Consider the following 6,000-nt stretch of genomic DNA (forward strand, 5'->3'; position numbering starts at 1 on the left):
TCAGTGGTATCCCACAGATTTTTATGGCTGTTCAGGTCAAGGTATTTTTAATTTATAGAAGAACATCCTCTGCAATCTCGGGATGATTCAGTAATTTGTAGTTGTTTTTAAACATATATTTCAGCTTTTATTTTTGTGTCGATTCCAAACCGTAGAGCGTTATAATTAGAAGACATGGTTTGACATGACTTCTGAGGCTTTCTTGGTGGACATCCTGTGAATATTTCATTTGAGAATTGTTCTATTCATTTTAAATTTCATTCTCAAGGCCCACCCCATGTATTTAAGATTACAAATCATGTAAAAAATATTTTTATAGATTTTTCACCTATATGACCTATCACAGGATATAATAGAGTTTCCCTTTCTAGTTACCATAGTTGGTGTACAGACTTGTCCCCGTAGCTCTGCCATTCCTGTTTTAACAATGTTAATGTTATACTTTTAGGTACATATCTTTTTCGATTATGATCATCTTAATCTATTTCTTTTATGTGAAGTTCTTCTCTCTCTCTCCTTTTTGTATTTTCTCTTTACGTTTTAACTTTTCTGGACTTCTGGAAATTTTCATTTCCTGTCCTCCCCAGCACCCCCATCTATTTTCTCTCTGCTACTGAAATTCTTAGGACGGGTCATCTCTTTTCTTTTCTTCCCCACATACTATTCGTTGACCTTAGGACATGATCTTAAGAATATGACAAAGCTGCTTTTTGCAAAAATTCTTACCAGAAACTGCAATGCCTAAAGTAAGCCACAAGAGGTCAGACAATAACCAAGAAAACAAATGTGTGTGTGTGTGTGTGTGTGTGTGTGTGTGTGTGTAAACGACACCACCACCACAGTGAGGAACCCTGGTAGCTCTTCCAACCCGAACCATTCCTTGGAATAATACCTCACATTTGAATGTTTAATTTCCAGCTTCAATAACAGGATTAGTGTATAAGCCAGACTTCTCCTTCAGTTTGCAATTTGAAAGACAGTCGAAGTTGGACTGCCACCCTTACTTGGGGCTGAAATTCTTGCAAACCCAAGAGCAGAGTTCTACCCCAAACCCTTGTGAACGAACACTTTCAAGAGGCAGCAGGTCTGCTCTGTCGCTTCCTGGTAGAGTGACTTTGGGCGAGTTGCTGAAACTCGATTAGCCTCTGGTCAGCCTCCCCTGGAAAACGGGGTAACAGGTCTCACCGCACAGGGCACGGTGGGGAGCTGGAGACCATGCCAGCACAGGAGAACTTGGAAAAAAATGCAGCTTTTGGTCTTTCCTCTTCTGTAAAATGAGTGAGTTCGGTGAATGGGTCCCTCAGCTCTTATCCTGCATGAATCTTCGGTGTTTAGCAAATTTGCCTTCATCGTTTCTGGGCCACGACCACTTCCTGAGGGTTTTTCTTAGGCTGGTGTGAAGGAGACAGAGACGAGCAGAGCAGACACCTGCCCCTCCCGTCTGGAGACCCAGGCCTCCAGGTCCTGCCCTGTCCTTTATGTGTCTTTAAGATTCAGGCTCTGTTTTGTCACTGCCTCAACCACAGTGTCCCCATCTACAAAATGGGTTGAAATAACTGTCACGGGATGTGAGCTTTAATGCAATCGCACGTAAAAATACCTCAGAAGGCAGTAAGAGACCGACTGTATCTGAAAAATGGGCTTCTCAGGACTTCCTTTACAGGCTGACTGAGAACGACAAATGAGGTAATGAAGGTAAACAGATTAGCACAAATTCCTGCAATACACAGGAGCTTCAGAAGTATAATAATAAAGCACCAACTGGGCACCCGGATGGGTGGGTTAAGCCTCAGTGGTTAAGCGGGTTAACTCAGTGGGTTCAGTGGGTTAAGCCTCTGCCTTCGGCTCAGGTCACGATCCTGGGATCATGGGTCTTGGGACCCCGCATCGGGCTCCCTGCTCAGTGGGGAACCTGTTTCTCCCTCTGCCTGACACTCCCCCTGCTTGTGCTCTAATAAATAAATAGAATCTTTATAAAAAGAATAAAGCACCAATTAATAGCAGAGCCCCAAGTGGTAGAATGTGGAAGTCCAGTATTGGACCGTGTTGGAGAAGCAGCAGCCGGAGGTGGGTGGGGAGCCTGGCGTTGACGAGAGACCCTTCCTACCTGAGGCGGGACATGACATGAGTGCCGGCTTCTGCTGGCTCCGGGGCGAGGGGGCACCCACCTGTCCAGGGAACTGAATTAATGGAGGCTCCGGCGGGAGATAAAGGACCTACGCCCCGGCCCATTAATCATTGTCCATCCTCTGAAGTCTGAGATCCGGTGCAGAGACCACGGGCGGGCAGAGGCCCCGAGGAAGGGGCTGGTCTGCTCCAGACCTCAGTGAAAACCCTGTCTGGTCTGTTCCACACCATTTAGCACCTGACTGTGTCTATGGGACGTATTTATAAAATTTCCCAAAATAAATTAGTTCTTGGACTTCAGTTCACAGCACATCTTTACTAGCTCCTGAGCTGGGCCAGGCCCTGCGCTGCGGGCTGAGGCCTTGGAGATGAACAGACGAGGAGGCGGCTGTTTTCCACATCGCGCCACAAGCGCCAGGATGAAGAGCGCATGGCTGGGGGGTGGCATCTGGGAAGGGCCCCCGGAGGGAGGGAGGCCTGAGCTGGAATGGGCAGGATTAATTAGGACAGCCTGGCAAGGTCCGAGGAGAGAGAAAGGCAGGCAGAGGGACAGCCTTGAGCACAAGCACGTCGGGGGCATGTCCTGAGGCACAGCGGCCGCAGCAGGAGAGGAAGCCGGCGGGCTGGGCGTGCTCTGGAGAGCAGAGCGCCCGTCTCACACCTCCTGCCGCCATTCACGCGGTTCACGGAAGGCCTCCGCCTCCTCACGGTGTACATCACCCACAGCCCCCCTGGGTGACGAGCAAGGTCTTGGGGTGAGGCATGGGCGGGGCTGCCAACCCCGCCTATTACGGGGAGGGGGTGTCACTTCCCAGGCGGCCTCCGCCCCCGTCGGGAAGACCAGCTCCCCAAGAATGTCCTTCCTTGCCCTGGGCTATCGAACACTCTCCGGGGCTGCCGCAAAGGCGGTCTTTGCGGTTCTGGGCCGAGAGAACCCAGGACTTCAGGAGAGCAAGGAGGGCGGCCAGGAGCGGAATTTACCGGCTGCCGGAGAAGGCCCGAAAGGTAGTAGGAGATGAGTGATCCAGACTCGCTCGAGCGCTTCCGTCCGGTGCCGGCTCTGCCCCCGGGCGCTCGGGATGCAGACGGAGCTCAGATGCTGGCTGACGCGGGGAGCCGCTCACAGCACCCACGGGGCTCATGTCCCCCCATCTCCCAGGTCCAGGCTGCTCCTCCGCCCGTCTCCCGGTGACCTGGACCACCCTGAACCAGGCCCACGGAGCCACAGGCCGAGAGTTAGCCCTAGAAGCCGGCCGGACACTCCCCGGGGCCTAACCACCAGGCTCACAGGAGTTGGGGAACCCATGGGAACCCAGAGAGAATAAGGTGGTAAACTTGGACGGTGCCTTAAGGAAGAGGCTAGCAAACGGCCCGACCATGGCTAACTCGTTAAATGGTAAAAACAAAACCAGACCAGTGCGGTTTGTTGGGGGTGGAGTTGCTTTTCCATTTTGGTTCTTTTTCCCCCTTTCTGGCTGTTTCCAAGGAGAAAATGCTGGCTGTGCTTCCCAGTCTGCAACAGACACAGTCCGCAGGCACCTCCCTTGAGAGAGAAAGCAGCCCGCTGCGCCCCAGCGTGTCTTTCAACGCTCCCTCAAGCTGGCTTCCGGGGCCATGTGGGCAGCAACCAGGGGATTTGTCCCGCGGGACAGGGCCAGCCCGGGCTCCCTCCACTCGGACCATTTATCATGGCAGCAGCTGGAGATAAGCTGGACACAAAGAGGATTTGTGTCCCAGGAGGGACGAGCCCTAGATACCCAACACGGAGGAATTTTCTCATTAGTCCGTGCCGGGGACTCTGGGCTCTCACGACGTGTCCCAGCGTGAGGGCCAGCGGGGAGGAGGGCACGGTGGAGGGGCAAAGCGCTCAGAGATGCTCTCCCTGAACAACCTAAATTAAAGTTTCCCGAGTGCATTACCGTGGGAGAGATGGAAATGCGAAAGGCCATCTGCACGTAGGACACTGTCTGGGGGGGGGGGGTGCGGGGAGTCATCTCCCGGGGCTGAATTTCTTTGTGCAGACTTAATTACTTGTTCCCGCTCCCAGGGGAGCCCAGCAGGGACTTTGCGTGGGGGCACCCCACATGCTGCTGGCAGAGTGAAGCCCAGGGGACCACGGGGGACCGAATCTCAAAGATAAACCATTGCCGAGTCATCTGCGACCACCAGCTGGACAGGACGCGGAGTCCAACCACAGAGCATTCTAGAGCACTCCCAGGATTCGCTGACCTGAAAGGAATTCCAAAGCCTGAGAGCAAACTGAACCAGGAGGCAATCTCAGAGCTGGGAGCGGAGTCTGGGGAGCCGTCCTGGATTCTCGGTTCCATGAATTCCAAATACCAGCGGAGCTCCCAGCAGCCTGTGCACGGCCCTCAGGAATGAAGTGGGTTTCTTGATGACCTCTGCTTTGTTGGTTTTCTTCAGCAGTTACTGGAAGGTTGAGCTCAGAGGGAAGGACACGACCAGCTGAAATTCACTGCCCCCCTTCAATGCTTCTGCTGCGTTTTGGTACCCTGCTAACATAGCCTGTCCCAGGAGTGAGGGTTCTGCGGTGTCCTCACCCCTTCCTGAAATGGAGAGAATGAGGTAGCCCTTTCCCACTAGGTTACCGCTGCGCACCAGACAGTACTGGGCTCCTGGAGGGGCTTGGATATGTTTTATGAACAAATCCATCTTTGCACCCAGCTTTCTAGACCATCAGCTCAGCCTGGAGCACCGCATGAAGAGTGACAGGCACAGCCGTTTCTACACTTGCAAAAAACCGTTTTGCTACAATATCCCCTCTTTGATCTTCGCCCCAAATACCTACTTTGCATCACAGTGGAAAAGAAAGGCACGGGAAAGGTGTATTTCACACCTGAATGCCCGCAGAAGCCCATCCGGGGAGCCGTCAGTCGGAGATGTTACCTGGGGTATAGTTGCTAGGGCTTGGACCTAGAGAAAAGTTGCTATTGTGATTTCAATGCTCCCCTCACCTGGACCATTCACCATGCGGGGAATGTGTGGGGTTGGTGTCTGTGTTTCTGCCGCCTTTCCAGAACAATGCGCCGTGCCCCGCTGGGTGGAAGCAAGCAGCACGGCCTTCAGGACCATTGTCTTCTTCATCCTCTGAGACACTGAGTGGAACTCAATGCAGAAAAGGCTGGGGGCCTCCTGCCCGAAGCGTTTCGGATGTGGAGCCTGGGACCCCACGTGCTGAGCTGTAGAACCCACCCTTCTCACCCAGCAAAGGACAGAGCCGGGCCCCCTTTAAAAAGGTGTATGGCTACTGTGAACAGAAGAAAGGCCCCTTTTCCTGCCCCACTCCCATCCATTCTCCATTTCCTGCCTTTTCAGGCAGTTAGAGGCCCGGCCCTCTCTCGGCTGTGTGAGGCCTCCGGGTCCCAGGGCCCGACACTGGCCTCGGAGCAGCAAGGCTCCCACCAGTAATCGAGCGTCAAGGTTGCTCCAGGGTGGGGAGGTACCTCAGCCAGCAGCTCTGGCCCCTCTGCAGGAGGTCCGTGTGCACAGGCACAGCCCTGTCCCCTCCTCCGGGGAAGAGGGCTGTGCCCCAGGTAAGTCATGGCCTAGAGGACAATCCAGGGGTCCAATTGCCTCCGTCATGTCGCCCCTCCAACAGCCACATGACGGTCAGGTTGGAAGAGGGATGCTTAGTGGCCAGCCAGTTAGGGGGACTCATGGAGGGGGAAACCTGAGATCACTCCCCCGAGGGCCTCTGGTGGGAGGTCACAGACAGTGCCCACCAGCCTCGGGGTTCAACCTCGGTCTCAGCAGCCGGGGCTCCTAACCCAAAAGGCCAGTGCTCGCCCACCAACAAGCCAGCCTTGAGAAAACCGACCACTTCCCCTCAGTCCAGAGAAACCAAAGCCAACG

The sequence above is a fragment of the Mustela nivalis genome, assembly GCF_964662115.1.
Source record: "Mustela nivalis genome assembly, chromosome: 16".
Lineage (NCBI taxonomy): Eukaryota > Metazoa > Chordata > Mammalia > Carnivora > Mustelidae > Mustela > Mustela nivalis.